The sequence below is a fragment of the Symphalangus syndactylus genome, chromosome 11, assembly GCF_028878055.3.
Source record: "Symphalangus syndactylus isolate Jambi chromosome 11, NHGRI_mSymSyn1-v2.1_pri, whole genome shotgun sequence".
In the NCBI taxonomy this organism is placed as follows: domain Eukaryota; kingdom Metazoa; phylum Chordata; class Mammalia; order Primates; family Hylobatidae; genus Symphalangus; species Symphalangus syndactylus.
This window is the reverse complement of record NC_072433.2, coordinates 112,161,146-112,182,500: the sequence shown is the minus strand read 5'-3', so window position 1 is coordinate 112,182,500 and position 21,355 is coordinate 112,161,146.

Genomic DNA, 21,355 nt, shown 5'->3' with positions numbered 1-21,355 from the left:
TTCCCAAGCTCTGGAATCGCCTATGCTGAATTTCACCAGGCCTGGTGCCCCATCCAGACAGGACTCTCTACCAAGTCCACCTTGGATCCTTCTCACAATCCTGTCTATAAATGAAATAATACAGCTTACATTTCCTGCTGGAGTACTGGGGCCTCACACACATCTCCCAAAAACAAACAAGTTTAAGGTGAGTCCAGTCTAAATACATATTTTAAAAGAGAATGGTCTCTAAATTTAAAGAAATATCCACTTTGCAATACTACAAATAACATTTCAAGGTAACGAGCTGCTTTCAGGGTGATGATGAGTTTAAAGATTTTGTTCAACAGAAAGAGGGGAATAACAGACACTGGAGTCTACTTGAGGGTAGAGGTTGGGAGGAGGGAGAGGAGCAGAAAAATATAACTGTTGGGTACTGGGCTTAATACCTGGGTGATAAAATAATCTGTACAACAAATCCCCAAGAAACAAGTTTACCTATAACAAACCTTCTCATGTACCCTCAAACCTAAAATAAGAATATTTTGTGCAAAAACAGCGTGGGCATATATGCTATGTATTCAGATCTACAGCACATCCTGGTGCTCCCTGTCCCCTCCCTTACCTGAACATCCTTCCCTGGGCACATATCACTGTCTAAGACATCACATAACTTAATTATTACAGTATTGTCTCTCTCCCCTATCTAAATGTGACCTCCACAAGGGCAGAGATCTTGTCTGTTTTGTTCACTAATGAATTCCAAGGATCTAGAACAATGCTTAACATAGAATAGCTGCTCAATACATTTTTTTAAATCAATGAATGAAAAATATCAGACTCTGGAATACTTTTGCAAAAAAAAAAAAGACAACCTATTATAAAAGGAAGTTCATGTTTTCATCTTTAGAAGCAGAAAACTAGTAGCAATTTCAAATTATTTCTCTCCAACTTTTAAAGGTAAAATTTCATCTCTTTAGGCATGTTATATTAATGTTTAATATTGTAGGTTGTTGACCAGGAATACACAATGAAGAAAGTAGTTTTTTTTTAAAAAAAAGCCATATATGGTGATGAGATAGTGAGGCCCAGAGGTGGAAACCGTTCCTCATATTCCCAGAATGATGCCAGAAACGTAATAAATGCTTCATATTTATTAAATGAACGGGCAAATGAATAAACAAACAAATACACAAATGAATAGCATTCTAATGATGTAAAAAAGCCATGTGCGAGAATGTTCCTGAAATTCCTAAAGAGCTAATGCCTTTCCCCAAAGAAATAAAGCTTTCAAAGGCAGTTTAGGATTGGAGGTCAGGAGAGGACATTGGTTCACAAAATCATTCTAGGAAATTCAAATTAACCTGGAGATATACTAATCATACACTGAGACTGCATCCCAATGATAAAAGAAGCAAAACCGAACCCAGAGTTACACACTCATCAAACATCCTGGCCATTCCTACATTGCCAATTTTCCTTCCCCATCTTCCATCTCAGCAATCTTGAATTTAAATTTGAGTATGGGGGTGTGTGAGTGCAGGAAAAGAAAATCTGCAGCACTTACCCATTTATATTCAAGAGCCTCAATTCCTGCAGGCAGAGAATCTCATCTCTTTCCCTCAGTGACCATCACTGCCCCCATACATTAGGGTGCCAAATGCAAGCTACCTTGTGATTGTGATTCAGAATTCCTGGCATTTACTATCCAGCTAATTGTAGCTTTCAATTAGTCTCTCCTGATAAGGAGATGTAGTGCTTCTTCACTGATGTGATCTCCTGCTATACACAAATTGGTGTTCGGAAACAGATTATAGCTTTGTGCCGAGGCAGCATTCTATTAAACAGAATCTGAAATCAGAAGGGAGTTTTCAGCCCTGGGTTTTTTCAGTAATGCTTCAACCTTAATTTTGCAACTTACCACACATCCGTGCTTATAGGGAAGAAGTATGAATCTTCAACGTTGTGCCTTCTTCATTAATTTCACTGGGACTACCCAGCAAATGGCTTTGATATTTCACAGCACTACATATTTGATCAGGCGGAGTCACTGTGTTCTACATACACATATATTCAACCAAAAATGTACAGCTCTTTCAAAAGCCAATTTCAAGGGCATTTAGGAGGGATCTTTGTTTAAAAAACATGAACTTCACAAGAAGTTTCCTATTATGATCTGACACCAATACAGTGGTTCCCAAAGCATGGTTCCCAGGTGAGCGGCATAAACATCACTTGGCAGCTTGTTAAAAATGCAACTTCTCAGGCCTCCTGAATCAGAAGGTTGAAGAGTAAGCCAGCAATCAGTGCTTTAACAAAGCCTCCCAATGATTCTGATACAAGGTCGAGTATAAAAATCAAAGGTTCAAAGACGTCATTGAGGGGATGCTGCCATAGACCAATGATTCTCAAACTTCAATGCATCAGAATCACTTGGAGGACTTATTTAGATGCTGATTGCTGGGCCCCATCTTCACATTTCTAAGTCAGGAGATCTGGGATACTGCCCAAGAATTTGCATCACTAAGTTCCCAAGTGATGCTGATGCTGCTGGTCTCGGAACCACACCTTGAGAAACACTGCAGAAAGTTTCACCATTTACTTCTTTGCCATCTGTTGTAGCACTACCCTAGGTCTACCTGTTAGGTTTTGTTTGGCTTGAAAAATTTCACGGTCTCAGAAATTTTTAAAAATTACTGAACTAAGCGGAAAATATCAAAAATTTCAAGGAGTCAGAAGGGAGACTTGCTTCTGATGCTTTAACTTTGAAAGAGATCCTAGGCAAATTGTATAATCTGGAAATACACAGTAAGCTTATGTGTGACAGAACATGGACGCCTACTTCAACTCTTTGCCAGGCTGTTCATATTGGAGAAATACGCTTCTCCCCGAAGAAGACGAACCACAGCAGTATATGATTACAGAGAACAGAATACTGGATAGTTATTGACAAGACGACCCTCTTTGCCGTGCTATCACTAACTTACTTGATGAAAAAGTTTTTACCTCCTAAGCAATCAGTTTCTCCTTTTTTAGATATGCATTGACTCATTCACGTGTAAAACACCAAACTTCATGTTAAAGAGACAGAGATGAATTAGACATCATTCTTAAAGAAAGGCATGCATGTAAATAGCTATAATACAGTGATGGGGAATGCCACTAAGTAAAGCACCATAAATACTACGAAATGATTGCTCTTATCACTACATCGTAATGATTCCTCCATTTCCTGGAGCCTGGGCTTGACAGTTTAGAGTCATTTTCCCTTGTCTCCTCTATTTCCCCCTAGCTCCTCAAATGCCTCCTGATTCTCCCTTTGCAATTTCTCTCAACAGTATCATTTCTTCTCTTTCCCCACAGCCTCATGCCCCTCTCAGTGTCACTTTATTGCAGATTTTCTGCAGTAGCCTGAAAACCACTCTAGTGAGCTGCTGTCTTCCTTCCAAGACATCCTGCAGCTTGTTACCAGATTCAGCTTCCTAATATATGTGAAATCTACCATCACAACTTTGCCTCTCTTTATTGGTTCCTGCCTGCACTGCTCCATCTGCCATTCAGGTACCTCATGGACTGCTTCCTTCTCACATCCACTATGACCTGCCTTTCCTCCCCAGCACAACATATCCAGGCTACTAGCCTAGCTCTCTCCTGTTTCACCAACACACTCCATCCATCAAAGCCATGAGCCTTTGCAAACATTCCACCAACTTCTTGGAAGACCCTGCCCTCTCCTCCACCCATTTACATTTCGTCATCAACTAGGACCCCGCTTGAAGCACTTTCTCTTAGTTCTCTAATCATAGTGTTACCTCCTGCTCTGAATTTTGACCACCTATATTAATGAATTCATCACAGAGTCCTTTTTGTTGATTGTTTTTAGAGTCTATAGATGTCTCTCCATTGAGGAGAGAAATGAGGTCTTTTACTTTTGGATCTCTCCTGTCCTGCTGTGCCGGTTCCCCACTCCCAGTCACACACACCCTCTCTTGCTCATCCACAGTCAGCACAGAGAATGCAGCAGAGACTCAGGAAATGTTTGGGGGATGCGTGAAGTAAGACTGGGGACATCTGTTGTTTTCTTTTTGCCAGGCTGGCATGCATCCGCTTTCTGATTCCCATGCTCTCTCTCCTTATGGTTCTGGTGCTGCTGGGAAATGTGGCCCAGGCCTGGCTAACTGGAATTCTGGCTGCCCTGGTCATCTGTGATCACTCAGCCCTCATGGATGATTACGTGTATAAGCCAGTCCAAGTAGTACTAATGAGACTCACATTTGAAGCCCTTACCAGAAGTATAAGAAAAAAGAAACTCTCTACCTACTGTTCTCGAAGATCATTGGATATTTACTTGGAAGCACTGGCAGACATCTTAGCAGAAAAAGCCTGCCTCAGAAACATGTCAACCCAGAGGAAAGAAGGGTAGAGACATGGAAAAAGACAGATTGCCATTATTGACCACCTGAATTTGGCTGTGCCTGAAGCCAGTGCCCACAACTTTTCATAAGCCAATAAAAGCCTTGTAATCCTTAAGCTAGTTTGATTTGGTTTCTGTCATTTACTGTCAATAGAGATCAACTGACCTAAATAAAAATAATAAAAACTGACACAAATAGAGAATTTACTAAGTACAAGGCGCTATGCTAAGCACTTAAGGAAACATGCATTTAATCTTTTGATAGAAGACCACCTCTAAGTAATTGTGGTGAGTTAATAACAGTGGATGAATTTTTCTGGTTGAAATAAGATACTGATGGCAATTTTATATACCAGACAGTATTACTGATCTCTCATGATAGATTGCCTAATATTTAAATGTGGAAAAGTATTGGAGAAAATGTAATAAACTACATTTGTAGCAACTGAACTATACATGTATTATAGCACTTATATATATAGCATTTACTGAGCTATACACATATTAGAGCTAAATATGTATCTGCCAATCACAATATCTTTACTCCATAAATAAGTCCATTTAATTCTGTAAAAGAGTTATGAACATGCCTTGTGAAATATATGAATACCTCCATAGCTAATTTTTTCTGGATTTAATTACTTCGTTAAGCATATGAAGGTTAATATATTTTTATTTTTTAAATAGCATAGAAATATTTTACAAAAATTTATAGAAGTTGATATATAATTATTTTCTCAGAATATAATAGGAAGTCAAATGAGGTTTGGTTGTGAATATGATTTGAGATCTTCAGGTACAAAAGCCAGAAGCAAACACCTATATAAGAGACTGCCAGCTGGAATTGGTACACATACAGAAACACGAATTTGAGATTATAAGAAGTGTTTTGGTAAACAGGGAGTCTTGAATTCCTGCTATGTTTATTGCTGTAATTACTTTTAGACCTGAGTTCTATTCGTAATCTTTTAAAATGTAATGACTCTACACACTTGGACATGTAGCATAAGTGGGCATTCATCTAAAAATGGAAACAAGGTCTATGACTTGGATTTTAATTACACAAAACAAGATATTTTTTTCCAGGAAAAAGAAAGTTTGGATACAACGTCTTTAACCCATGCTCGGTGAATTACCAGGGTTTGGGGGTTTAGTTCTTTTTAATAAAACAGTCTGCTAAGTAAAGAAGCCCCTATTTGTCTTATGAAAACCACGTTGTTCGTCTAATAAAAGTTTGTTGTCACATACCATATTGACTTTGAAACTCAGGATCAATTCACTTGTCCTAATTCAAGGAAAATTATATCTCCTTTGTGAGGATGCCATTTCTAAGTCTTGTGGAGACCTCAACCTGGGTGACTGCAACTCACCCTCCTGAGAGGAGCCCTGTTTCATCAGAGGAAGATGCCCACACCCAGATTTGTGAAAAAGAAAAACAAAAATCAAAAGAAAAATAAACATTGAGGAAAGGAAGGAAGAAAAGTAGGGGGAGAAAAGAAAGATAAAGGACAGACAGTACCTTGTTGTGAGAAGACAGGGAAAGAGCCCATGCCTCTTGGACATTTCTTCCATGAGCTAATAATTCCCTCCTATCCCCTCACCCATCTGCACTTCTCCAGTTTCCACTGGTGTCCAGGTAGAGGCAAGAATTTCATGCAGAACAACCACAAAGACCTCTGAAAAGATCATGCTGTATTTACTTTATGTTAACAAGCCTAGGGCCACCATAAACTCTTTCACCTTTAGAAGAGAAAAGGAACCTGATGATTATGGGAAATCTAAAAAACGTTTCATTTACCAAAGGCATTCAAAAAGGCCAGATTTCTTCAACGAAGCCAGGCTGGGAAGAGACAATGGAAACTTTTCTGAATCATGATCATGCACTGGCTGTGAAATGTAATTTTAGAGCAAGCCACAAAGAAATAATTAGAGACATGTTTGCAGAAGAGATCAGTGACTTTGAAATTTCCCAAAGACTCCAAACGCAAAATGACATTAGCCTGCATGCAGTTCCGGACACGGCATATCAGGCAGCGGTGTTGAAGCAGCAGAATTTGGACACGGTGGTTGAGCATGTGGAGGAATCCAAAAGAGTGGCTGTCATTTTGTCAGAGCCAGGAAAATAATGACGGAAGAGAAGCACAGCCACAGATCAGAGAACAGCAGCTGAGGGAAACAGGCACATGTAAGCCAGTCTGCATCTGCCATCGAGAAGGTTCACCTCTGGAACACAAAGGCTTGAAACCAGTCATGTATTTGAACCGCAAAGATCCAACCTGAGGAATCTCTTGTTTAATGATCCTCTGGCTGAAAAGTCAACTGCAAAACCTGGTCCTGATACTAAAAATGCAAGCAAAGTGGTTGCCCTTGAACTTGACTCAGGAGAAAACACTTCTCAATCTTTGAACTCACGTAGAACTTACCAATATTTATTCATATTGTGTCATCACTCTTGAATTGTCATTGTACTAGAATAGAGCAAATGGTAGAGCACTGGGCATCACTAGCCCGTAAAATGTGCACAGAGAGTTTATATTAGCAGTAAATACACAAAACCTGTCTAAAGCAATGATGAAGATTTTTATATCTTTATTTTTCAGATGAAAAAGATCAGAATCAAAAATCTCAAAGGATATAATGGCAGTAATAAAACTCACTAAATAGATTCCTTCAAATTTTGCTGTTTTTCATGTGCTGGAAATTACAAAGAGCTTGATTTTTCTGGGGATACAAGATACACATATAAAGTTAACTGTTAATGGTCGGGCATGGTGGCTCATGCCTGTAATCTCAGCACTTTGGGAAACTAGGCAGACGAATCACCTGAGGTCAGGAGTTCAAGACCAGCCTGGTCAACATGGTGAAACCCCTGCCTCTACTAAAAATACAAAAATTAGCTGGGTGTGGTGGCGGGGTGCCTGTAATCCCAGCTACTCAGGAGGCTGAGGCAGGAGAATCACTTGAACCCAGGAGGTGGGGGTTGCAGTGAGCCAAGACTGCGCCACTACACTCCAGCCTTGGCGACAGAGCAAGACTCCCCACACCACAAAAAAAAGAAAAAAAAAAAAAAGTTAAGCAGTCATTCAAAACCACAACTCAAGTAATGGCACAAAGATGAAATGAATGCCAAATTGCAATAAATCAGGTCAACCACTGTCCTGAGTTTTACAAATAAGAAGCATGATGTATAAAATCTATAAAGTCTGCTAGCTTTTTAACCTTAGAATCTTCATAATCCAGTAAGTAGTTAATAATTAAATTTGAAGGCTGAATAAAGAAACATAATTCTTGATAAAATAAAACATAACATAGAAATTGTTTCAAATATAAAAATATATCATGAAAAAAGAAAATTTTATTGTTTACCACGGCATCTGCCACTAGAGCCCTCAGATTTTAAACTATACAAATGATGATTGTCAATGGCAACTTATGTAGGTCTCAAACAATACTCTGTCATTCAAGAACAAAAATGGGAGCACTGTTATTCAATAGTTTTAATTCTGTTAAGCAAATCTTTTGGCTTTTATTTCAGGACCGACTCTATGGCATTTTAAATGTAGCTAGTACCTTCAATTCATTATATTGACTCCACTGAAATAATGTCTTTCTTTCTTGCACCAATTCCTTCCTCTTTTTCTTTCACTGTAATTAACTAATAGATTTGATAAAGTTGAAGTGTCTATTTTCCTTTTTCTTACTTGCACTTAAAACAGTAGTAATAAGATTGTATGCATAATGCTACAAGAGGAGATACTCATATTTTTTGTATTACACTTCTCTCAAATAGTCATTGTGCTAGTAAGTGATAGAGTGCTGGGCGTAACTGGTCAATGAAATACATACAAAGAGTTTTCTATCAGTACCACATAAAAGAGCAAATGGAGGTACAGAAACTTAAGGGCACTTAACAAAATGACTCAGTGTATCTTCTTTAGGAACATGCTACATTTGGGATGACATAGCAAACCACCAGAATCTAACACCATGCTTTAACTTTCTAAACACCAATAACTTGGCAAACAATTTACAGAAGAGGCACATGACTTTAAGACATAACTCTCATTTCATACCAATCATTTATCTTTGTGTGTAATTTGTCCTTTATTACGAAACATTTTTAACTAGAGTACTTCCATTGATCAGGCTAATTGCTAAGTGTATTTGCTATCTCTGGAAAACACACTGGCTTTGGATGTGATATTGAAGAATTACAATGTACATATAACTAACACTAATTGAGCACAGCTTTCACTTTAAAAGTTCAAGGCAAAAAATAATTACATAAATATATAAATAGTTCATAGGAAAAAAGAAATATATCAAGTTTATTGAATTTAACCATAACTGTTTTTTTTAAAGTTTTTGGGTTATGTTATTACATTTTACAAAGCCTGCCATATCTTTCTATCTATGCATCTTTGAGTTTTATATACCTCTAGGCATCTCTGGAGTAATTTTAAGTTGGGCAATGTGAACTATGTTATGGAGAATTTATGGGTGATATTTATTGGAGTCACTGAACTGCCTCCATGAGCTTTCCCACAACTGTTAAGGTTACAAATGATCTATAAGATTTGGAGTAGACAAGAATCTCAATTGCTAGAATCCTGAAAGGTTTGTGAGATACAGTGAAAGTCAAATATTCAGATTCAATAGTATGAGATGCATATTTGACTATAGAGATACAATGAACAATTGTATGTGTCAACTTGACTGAGCCACAGAATGCCCAGATATCTGGTTAAACATTATTTTGGGATGTGTCTCTGAAGGTATTTCTAGAAGAGGTTAGCGTTTGAATTGTTAAACTGAGTAAACCAGGTCACACTATCCAGTGTGGCTGGACATCCTTCAATCTGTGAAGGACCTAAAGGCAGAGGAAGGTTGAATTTACTCTCTGCCTGACTGCTTGAACTGAGACATTGTTCTTCTGCTCTTGACACACTTGGTTCTCAGGCCTTCAGATTCAAAGTGAAATCTATATCATTGACTCTTTCAGGGAAGCTTGTTGTGTAGTTCAAAGGCCTGAGAGATAAAGAGCTTGCAGATGGCATATCACGGGACTTAGCCTCTATAACCATGAGAGCCAATTCCTTAGGATACACACAAACATATATATCTTCTATTAATTCTGTTTCTCTTAAGAACCCTGACTCATACAAGAGGAATCTGCTGAGGGGAGGCAGCCAAGATGGCCGAATAGGAACAGCTCTGGTCTACAGCTCCCAGCGTGAGCGACGCAGAAGCTGCGTGATTTCTGCATTTCCATCTGAGGTACCGGGTTCATCTCACTAGGGAGTGCCAGACAGTGGGCGCAGGACAGCAGGTGCAGCGCACCATCCACGAGCCGAAGCAGGGCGAGGCACTGCCTCACTCTGGAAGCACAAGGGGTCAGGGAGTTCCCTTTCCTAGTCAAAGAAAGGGGTGACAGATGGCACCTGGAAAATCAGGTCACTCCCACCCTAATACTGCGCTTTTCCAACACGCTTAAAAAACAGCACACCAGGAGATATATTCCGCACCTGGCTCGGAGGGTGGGGAGCCCACGAAGTCTCAATGATTGCTAACACAGCAGTCTGAGATCAAACTGCAAGGCAGCAATGAGGCTGGGGGACTGGTGCCTGCCATTGCCCAGGCTTGATTAGGTAAACAAAGCACTGGGGAAGCTCGAACTGGGTGGAGCCCACCACAGCTCAAGGAGGCCTGCCTGCCTCTGTAGGCTCCACCTCTGGGGGCAGGGCACAGACAAACAAAAAGACAGCAGTTACCTCTGCAGACTTAAATGTCCCTGTCTGACAGCTTTGAAGAGAACAGTGGTTCTCCCAGCACTCAGCTGGAGATCTGAGAATGGACAGACTGCCTCCTAAAGTGGGTCCCTGACCCCTGACCCCCAAGCAGCCTAACTGGGAGGCAACCCCAAGTAGGGGCAGACTAACAATATTAATTTTAAATGTAAACAGACTAAATACTCCAATTAAAAGACACAGACTGGCAAATTGGATAAAGAGTCAAGACCCATCAGTGTGCTGTATTCAGGAAACCCATCTCACATGCAGAGACACACATAGGCTCAAAATAAAACGATGGAGGAAGATCTACCAAGCAAATGGAAAACAAAAAAAGGCAGGGGTTGTAATCCTAGTCTCTGATAAAACAGACTTTAAACCAACAAAGATCAAAAGAGACAAAGAAGGCCATTACATAATGCTAAAGGGATCAATTCAACAAGAAGAGCTAACTATCCTAAATATATATGCACCCAATACAGGAGCATCCAGATTCATAAAGCAAGTCCTCAGTGACCTACAAAGAGACTTACACTCCCACACAATAATAATGGGAGACTTTAACACCCCACTGTCAACATTAGACAGATCATCGAGACAGAAAGTTAACAAGGATACCCAGGAATTGAACTCAGCTCTGCACCAGGCGGACCTAATAGACATCTACAGAACTCTCTACCCCAAAACAACAGAATATACATTTTTTTCAGCACCACACCACACCTATTCCAAAATTGATCACATAGTTGGAAGTAAAGCACTCCTCAGCAAATGTAAAAGAACAGAAATTATAACAAACTGTCTCTCAGACCACACTGTAATCAAACTAGAACTCAGGATTGAGAAACTCACTCAAAACCACTCAACTACATGGAAACTGAACAACCTGCTCCTGAATGACTACTAGGTACATAATGAAATGAAGGCAGAAATAAAGATGTTCTTTGAAACCAACAAGAACAAAGACACAACATACCAGAATCTCTGGGACACATTCAAAGCAGTGTGTAGAGGGAAATTTATAGCACTAAATGCCCACAAGAGAAAGCTAGAGAGATCCAAAATTGACACCCTAACATCACAATTAAAAGAACTAGAAAAGCAAGAGCAAACACATTCAAAAGCTAGCAGAAGGCAAGAAATAACTAAAATCAGAGCAGAACTGAAGGAAATAGAGACACAAAAATCCGTTCAAAAAATTAATGAATCCAGGAGCTTGTTTTTTGAAAAGATCAACAAAATTGATAGACTGCTAGGAATACTAATGAAGAAAAGAGAGAGGAATCAAAAAGACGCAATAAAAAATGATAAAGGGGATATCACCACCAATCCCACAGAAATACAAACTACCATCAGAGAATACTACAAACACCTGTATGCAAATAAACTAGAAAATCTAGAAGAAATGGATAAAATCCTCAACATATACACCCTCCCAAGACTAAACCAGGAAGAAGTTCAATCTCTGAATAGACCAATAACAGGCTCTGAAATTGTGGCAATAATCAATAGCTTACCAACCAAAAAGAGTTCAGGACCAGATGGATTCACAGCCAAATTCTACCAGAGGTACAAGGAGGAACTGGTACCACTGCTTCTGAAACTATTCCAATCAATAGAAAAAGAGGGAATCCTCCCTAACTCATTTTATGAGGCCAGCATCATCCTGATACCAAAGCCTGGCAGAGACACAATCAAAAAAGAGAATTTTAGACCAATATCCTTGATGAACATTGATGCAAAAATCCTCAATAAAATACTGGCAAATCCACTTATCTACCATGATCAACTGGGCTTCATCCCTGGGATGCAAGGCTGGTTCAACATACGCATATCAATAAATGTAATCCAGCATATAAACAGAACCAAAGACAAAAACCACATGATTATCTCAATAGATGCAGAAAACGCCTTTGACAAAATTCAACAACCCTTCATGCTAAAAACTCTCAATAAATTAGGTATTGATGGGACGTATCTCAACGTAATAAGAGCTATCTATGACAAACCCAGAGCCAATATCATACTGAATGGGCAAAAACTGGAAGCATTCCCTTTGAAAACTGGCACAAGACAGGGATGCCCTCTGTCACCACTCCTATTCAACATAGTGTTGGAAGTTCTGGCCAGGGCAATTAGGCAGGAGAAGGAAATAAAGGGTATTCAATTAGGAAAAGAGGAAGTCAAATTATCCCTGTTTGCAGATGACATGACTGTATATCTAGAAAACCCCATTGTCTCAGCCCAAAATCTCCTTAAGCTGATAAGCAACTTCAGCTAAGTCTCAGGATACAAAATCAATGCACAAAAATCACAAGCATTCTTATACGCCAATCACAGACAAACAGAGAGCCAAATCATGAGTGAACTCCCATTCACAATTGCTTCAAAAAGAATAAAATACCTAGGAATCCAATTTACAAGGGATGTGAAGGACCTCTTCAAGGAGAACTGCAAACCACTGCTCAATGAAATAAAAGAGGATACAAACAAATGGAAGAACATTCCATGCTCATGGGTTGGAAGAATCAATATCATGAAAATGGCCACACTGTCCAAGGTAATTGATGGATTCAATGCCATCCCCATCAAGCTACCAATGACTTTCTTCACAGAATTGGAAAAAACTACTTTCAAGTTCATATGGAACCAAAAAAGAGCCTGCATCACCAAGTCAATCCTAAGCCAAAAGAACAAAGCTGGAGGCACCACGCTACCTGACTTCAAACTATACTACAAGGCTACAGTAACCAAAACAGCATGGTACTGTACCAAAACAGAGATACAGATCAATGGAACAGAACAGAGCCCTCAGAAATAATGCCACATATCTACAACTATCTGATCTTTGACAAACCTGACAAAAACAAGCAATCGGGAAAAGATTCCCTATTTAATAAATGGTGCTGGGAAAACTGGCTAGCCTTATGTAGAAAGCTGAAACAGGATCCCTTCCTTAAACCTTATACAAAAATTAATTCAAGATGCATTAAAGACTTACATGTTAGACCTAAAACCATAAAAACCCTAGAAGAAAACCTAGGCAATACCATTCAGGACATAGGCGTGGGCAAGGACTTCATGTCTAAAACACCAAAAGCAATGACAACAAAAGCCAAAATTGACAAATGGGATCTAATTAAACCAAAGAGCTTCTGCACAGCAAAAGAAACTACCATCAGAGTGAACAGGCAACCTACAGAATGGGAGAAAATTTTCGCAACCTACTCATCTGACAAAGGGCTAATATCCAGAATCTACAATGAACTCAAACAAATTTACAAGAAAAAAAAACAAACAATCCCACCAAAAAGTGGGTGAAGGACTTGAACACACACTTCTCAAAAGAAGATATTTATGTAGCGAAAAAACACATGAAAAAATGCTCATCATCACTGGCCATCAGAGAAATGCAAATCAAAACCACAGTGAGAAACCATCTCACACCACTTAGAATGGCCATCATTAAAAAGTCAGGAAACAACAGGTGCTGGAGAGGATGTGGAGAAATAGGAACACTTTTACACTGTTGGTGGGACTGTCAACTAGTTCAACCGTTGTGGAAGTCAGTGTGGCAATTTCTCAGGGATCTAGAACATGTTCTAGAACACATGTTCTCACTCATAGATGGGAATTGAACAATGAGAACACATGGACACAGGAAGGGGAACATCACACTCTGGGGACTGTTGTGGGGTGGGAGGAGGGGGGAGGGATAGCATTAGGAGATATACCTAATGCTAAATGACGAGTTAATGGGTGCAGCACACTAACATGGCACATGTATACATATGTTACAAACCTGCACATTGTGCACATGTACCCTAAAACTTAAAGTATAATAATAATAAAATAAAAATAAAAAAGAGGAATTTGCTTAATCTAAAGCTATGTCATGGAGCTTCCTAATTTGCCTAGAAGATAAAACAGGTCTCACATGGTGAAACAACATTCTGCCTCCCCAGCATATATGTAGTTTGTACATTCAGTAAGCTTACTGTTGAGAATCTACCAGAAATCGTGCTAGCCACTAAGGATAATAAGAAAAAAGACATAGTGGCTGCCTTCAATGAACCCACTGTCAGAGTTCTAAGATGACCCACGCTCTGCTTTAATTGAAGGTGACAGAGGAGGTATTCATTCACTTTGTCATTCAACAGAATGTATTAGCTACCTAATATATTAAAGACACTGTTGCTGTGTGCTATACATAGAGTACTAAACAAGGCAGATTTGGCCTTTGCTCTCATAGAGTTTACCTTAAGGGATAAAGCAAGAATTTCATCACCAGTGTTAGATGTGTTAAAGGGGATGAACAAGTTCTGTGGGAGGGTGTATAGAAAGATAGCTCGTTGACAGGGAAGAGGCAGCTGAGCTAGCTGAAGGGTAAGCTCAAAGTGACATGGGAGAAGAGAGGGATTTGGGAGAGACCATTTAAACCAGCCTGGAAAGCATTTCCAAAGGCCATGAGGCAAGAAAAGAGCACGGCTTGTCTGAGCAACTCCAAGGTCAAGATGGCTGAACCAAAGAGAGGAAGAGAAAGTTCTTTGAAAGGAGAATGGAAAGAGAAATGAGGCCAGCCTATGCAAAGCCTCCCAGGCAGTGTAAATAAGGATTTTTGTCTTGATCCTAACAGTCTCTGAAGGATTTCAAGCAGAGAATGATGAGTTAAGATTTGCATTACTAACAGAATTTTATGCCTGCTTTGAGGAAAATGGATGAGAAGTCAGAGGTACAGAGTTTTCATAGAAGTCCAGATAATGGTGGTATGGTAAAGATGGAAAAAAGCAGACAGATTCAAGAGATATTCTGGAGAGAAAATGGACAGAAGTGGGTAAAGGATTGAGCACGAAAGGAAAGGGAGAATTTGATAAATTCTAGGTTCCTGGCTTGTGCAACAGAATGGTTGGAGGGACCCTGCACTGAAATGGGGGGAAACAGGAAAGGGTCAGGTGGGACTGGGGCAAAATGAGCCACGACAAGTCAAGGAGAGGGTGACATTGAGCATGACTCTAAATTGTCTAATCTGGGCAACTGTTGAACTTAGCTGGCTGAAAAGACACTACGAATATGTGCCTATGCCTGTTGGGGGAGGGTAGACTTTCAGCCATTGTGAAATATGACAATATTGTTTTAAAAATGGTGTGCATTCATTACTCTATCATACATCAAGGATTTAGGACAAATATAATCTAATTAGTAGCATGGCAATATTCACCACTCAACTAGAGTATAATTTTGTTCGTTTACTCTCTGTCTTCCCGTGGCCTACCTCTCTCCTCTCTCAGATTTGCCTCTCCACAATTTGTGTCATCATTTTATCTGGATCATGATAGAGAGAGAGATGGTGAATGGGGTCAGACTCCATTGCACAAATCCAGGTGCTACCACCTTGTTGCATGACTGACAAGTTGGCCAAATTCTCGGCATGTTTATATTATTCACCCAACACAATACCTACTTGAGGAATTTTGTGAAATGGGAAGTCAATCTAAAAGGCCTGGGAGAGTACCTAGTTTATGGTAGATGCTTTTTTAAAAATGGCTAATTCCCTACAGTTTCAGAGTTTTTTTAACCATTATCCTGACATCTTTTCACTGAGCAAACCAGGGGCAAAGAAGTAGATGTAATTCCTTTGCCCCAACCTTTGGGGAGAATTGAGGAGGGATCCCATCCTACTTTGAGCGCACTATGTGTATCCCATTCAGAAGGAGGCCTCTTTACCTCTCTCACCTACTGCTTGGCCGTCCCCTCTACAAAATACATCACCCCCTGCCCCCGCCTCCCCCCACACACACACCACACCAAGACAACTGCTGAGGCCAAGAATTACACTCTTATATTTCCTCTTATTTTCCTTAAAAGTGAAAGATGAGGAGCTCTCTTTCTGTATAGGTGGGATATACTGCAAATAGGAGAGGCACATAAGAGTTTTCCTCAGGCTCCAATTTTGTGGCATTGGAGATAAGCCCCTGGATGTGATGCCTGCACTTTCAGAAGTGTGTAGACCCAAAAATAATGCCCTGGCCTTTGGTGTTCCAAAATGCTTTAGACTAAAACACTTGAGTAGTTGCTTATGTGAGCATAGTGTTAGTTTCAGCTGCCAATTTTAGAATTAAATGGCTTACATTACTACAAACTTTCAGCAGAACATGTTTTCCAAAATAAATGTCTTTAAATCTACACTTCCACCAACTGATTAAAGACTTGAACTCAGAAAATATGGCAAAAACAGCAGAGCAGCAAAAGTAAGAAAAACACATGCTCACTTCATATGGTTAAAATGGCTCTTCCTTCCTCTCCCAAAGGCACATACACTTGGCATATGCGCAAAGTGAATTTTATTTCCCCTGAACAGAGAGATCCTAAAAGGTGTCTACTTGTCTGTAGATCAAGTTGCATTAAACATTATCAAATCTACATTTTCATGATTTAAGTTTGCATGTTTAAATTAAGAGTGAGTGTCTCTTTATTTTTTTATTAATAACTTTAAAAATAAACCTGATCTGAAATTCTAAACAAAACGGTGTTGGCAAGGCAGTGTGGCAGTATACCCGAGGAAAGTTGCACTTGAAAATAATTGAAGTATTGTCTTCTGGAGCTGAAGGTCCTACCTATCTTCACAGTTCTGGGAGTTAATGAGCCATGAAGTGCTCATTTAAGGGCTTGTGTCACAGCAGTGGCCATATGAGTTTGTCACTGTGAATGGCATTTCTTAGAAAATCATCTCAATTTGTACCTTTTACTTTTAGAAGAGGGGAAAAAAACTTTATGCCTCATTCCTACCCATTACCTCCATCTAGGATAGAAGCAGTGTCTGATTAAACATACGGCACATAAACAGTAATTTAATTAAATGTGAACAAAGCCTTTCATGTACCATATTTAAATTTTGAAATGTAGCCCAGTTTTCCTTCTATTTAGAATACATAGAACAACATGCAAAAAAGTCACATATTTAAGGACAGATGTGCTGATGCCATGTAAAGTGCTCTTGCTGTGTGACATGGCCTGGCCCCATCAATAGGCAGGCTATTCTAAGTACACTCCATCTTGGCACTCAATAGAGTTGAGTATTTTTGTCCTGACCAACCTATCATTTTAATAAAATTACAAGCATAGCTTTGTTCTGATTTCTTCCAATTCTAGTGTCTGAAATGGTTTGACTTAAATCATGTTAGGGTTTTTAAAAGCCAAACCACAAACTAACCAGAGACAGTTTACTTAAACTTGTATATTCTCTTGGAAGTTCCTGGGCAAATCAGGGAACAAATACAAGTTTGAAAAAGAGATGATTGTAGAAACTGCCTGTAGAAAACATTTGAGATTTATTTAGCTAATTACAAGTATTTCTACAACAAATAGGATAATTTGACTAAGTACTCCAAAATGCCAATGGCATAATTGTCAAATGTCCCCCCGTCGAGTTGGCCAAAAAGAAAAAAATTAAAAAGACTCAGAGAATCCTGACATATTTTTTTCTTGATAAAAATAATCAAAATTCTACAAAGATCCTAGTTATACTTTGCAAGGTAAAATGTCTGAGACAGATAAAATGTTATATATGAAAGACCACCCAGTAGGTTGTTTTATTTTTTTGAAAGCTTTAAAACTTTAAAGCAGTTCACTATCTCTTTTATTCTAATTGCCCAATTACATAACTTTACTCAAGCATCACACTCCCTACAGTAAAATGGATTCCTCACAGTCCAGCCCCTGATTTCCACACAATTAATTCAGATAAATACCTGTTAGTATATTTCTGTCAGTAATGTAATGAGGTCAAACACTAAAAATACAACGCTTTCCAAATGGAACCTCTCGGACTGGATGTTCTTACCGCTCAGTCTAAGTGTCATGTGTTACATAAACATGTAAAACTACATTGCTTTGATTCCATTGTCTTCATCATTCCTCAGCTTCCATCTTCCAGAGATCATAAGAGAAAAAAGGCAAATAAAATTCAAAACATGTTGTGCCAAGAACTTTTTTCCATTAATTTTTAAACCCACGCATATGGCAAGGGAAATAAAATCCGTGTGTTTCCTGACTCATTTACACTTAATTCACCAAAATGTTCTTTTTAAAAAGAGAACTGACATCCTACAAGTCTTCTGAACCTATTTTTTTTGACATACTGTCCCATCTTGTCAACTCACAGCTCCCAAGGTTCAAGGTTGGTTTACAGCTTTGAACTCATATGCTGAAAATAAGCTTGAACTTCACAAAACAAACGTGCTTCACTGTGACCCCTCTGAAAATAATTCCAGTTGAGCTTTGGGCATGACATTTTGTCACTTCTACTCTTCAATCTTGAGATAGAGTGGGAGTAAATGAGGCAATGAAAGAAAAAAAAAAGGAAGAGAAAGGAAACTAGAAGGAGGAGAAGGAGGCGGGGTAGGAAGAGAAAGAAAAGCAAAAGGAAATGATTAGTTAGCTTGGGATGTGGTGAAGTGAAAAGAATGGTGGACCAGAAATAAGGAGAGACCCTCTGGCTGCTCATCCCAGCTCAGACACTAGCTAGGGTATAGCTAGGTAAAAATGTTACCCATCCAGGCTGCGCCACAAACATTCATATTCATAAAAACGAGAAGGGTCAGAATTTACAAACACGGTTGAGACGACTACTATGTTTCCTTCTGTCCCTGATAATTCTGTTACTTTCTCGGTTTATCCCTGGACATAAAGCAAGTCAAGCTATACAAGGAGTTTAGTGATCATGAGGATTACCCCAAAGTGGCCTTTCTTCTACCTCTAGTTAGGTCTCCGCCCTCTCCACTCCCCACAGGACCACAGAACATTTTCCTAACTCTTGTTTGCTCCAATTCCTCCAGCTTCATGTTCCTATTGATCCACTTCTATTTCATGTGCCGGTGATTCATTTCTATTTCTTATTTCTATTGATCCATTTCTCTGAATCTTGAATCCTCTGCTTTGCTCTACAGTCCATTCTTGGACGTGAATTGGTTCCTTTGCTCCTAGTATGGGATTTGGCCCCAGAATACCTTATGTAGTTTGCAGTTTCTGAACTCCTTCCTCTCTTCAGTAAGGAAACACCTGGTTCCTGGATCAAATGGCTGTAAAAGTCTGTGCTTATGTATCATGAGAATTGGTTCAGATTTAATTCATGCTTTAAGCTCTAAGCTAGGTGTAAAACTAGACAATCAAACATTAATCCGTGACAGATTTTATTCAAATATTCTGGTCTAAAAACATATCCAATCCAGGGGAAAAGAAAAGTTACCTCCAGCCTACATATGTAAACATGTAGGAGCTTTTTAAGAGATATGTGTGTTTAGTATGTTTTACCTAAAAGGAAAGAAGGTCATAAGGTCACCAAAACTTCTGCAGAGTATCATTTGCCCTTTTTCATGGAAAAATTAGCCTACTGGTTTCTGCACAATATTTGATACAGATTGGCTGTTGTGGGGCTGTTTGTGCTGACCTTGACATTCTTTCCTTTAAGGCACATAAACTTAATATGATATGTATTTTAATCTCCTGAGTAAGTCTTTGCTTTCTAGAGACTCTATTTATGCTTGTGATGATTTTGATGTCTTTTGGTCATTTCTCATGTTTATCACTTTAATGATTTTGTAACCATGTGTGTAAAAAGTAGTTTGCCAAGTTTCAAACCCCTTGGAATTTCCTTAGTTTTTCATTTGGAATCAGACTTAAGCTCTTCCAGGTTCTGTTTACTGCTAGCTAATGATGACTGCTTTATCCAAAAGGGGGAAAGACTTTTGAACATATATTAAAATGTGTGTATGATTTCTGAGACATCAAATAGCTGGAATAACAAGTCAACATTTTGATGAGTTAAGTGTAAATTAATTAAAGACATATGAACTAAATTCTCCTTGAAGCACAGATGGTTCGAGAAACCAAAAAGTGCCTGGAAAAAAATATGGGTTTTATTTTCATGAACGCCCAAAGTTCGAAAAAGTAGTTGAAGATTAATTTCCACCTCTTATCAATTGTTGCTTTCGATTTTTAATAGATTATATCTTTTTATGTTTAGTTTTTAACCTGAATCATCTAAGCAACAAAAGTCCTACCTTTCTTTTCCTCTTTCTTGCTCAAGCATGGGTGGGCATCAAGGGCAAGAAACTCATCTTCCAAAAGGTGAGAGTACTAATCTGATAAAGTAAATATTGAGACACTGTTCAGCCATGCTTTCCAGTGGATGAAACACTAGAAGTATGAATAAACCTATATGGTGCTCTCCTCTAGTCCTGTTTCCTTTATTCTGGCAAAGACACATTTTTGTACTATTACAGTGCTAAGTCTTGATGCTCTCTTGTAGACTTAGAAATGTCATAATAGGTGGCTCACGCCTGTAATCCCAATACTTTGGGAGGTCGAGATGGGAGCACTGTCTGAGCCCAGGCATTCAAGGTCACCCTGGGCAACATAGAGAGACCCCATCTCTTAAAAAAAATATATTAATTAGCTGAGCACGGCTGTGCATGCCTGTAATCCTAGATCCTCAGGAGGCTAAGGCAGGAGGATCCCTTGAGCTCAGGAATTCGAGGTTACAATGAGCTATGATCGCCACTGCACTGCAGCCTGGGTGACGAAATGAGATCCTATCTCTCAAGAAGAAATTAAAAAGAAAAAGAAAAGTCATAATGGCCTGTGTTAAGGCTGCTTTGACTCTGCTCTCTAGGCTTCCATTGGATCAGGCAAAAGGAAGGCTATGGATGGTAAGGTGAACTCAGGGGATATTTTTCTTAGCCTTCTTTGAACATATCTCTCTTCCAGGGATTTTATGGAAAGTGACTCGTCATTTACATTAGGTATATCTCCTAATGGGTGCAGCACACCAACATGGCACATGTATACATATGTAACAAATCTGCACGTTGTGCACATGTACCCTAGAACTTAAAGTATAATAATAAAAAATAAATAAATATAAAAAGAAACCAAAGATTCTAGATCCCTAAATAAAAAAAGCAATGTATTAGTGAGCATTATATAGTACCCCATTATTATTACTTCTGACACTTAGAATATTATTACCAACATTCAAAGTTTCTCCTTTTAAAATTATTAAACTTTAAATGACAATAGAGAGAAAGGTATTTTCTATAAAACTTGGTTATCTCAATCATATATTTTTCCATACTAAGTGTTCTTTGTTCCCTTTTAAAAATAATAACAGTAATAT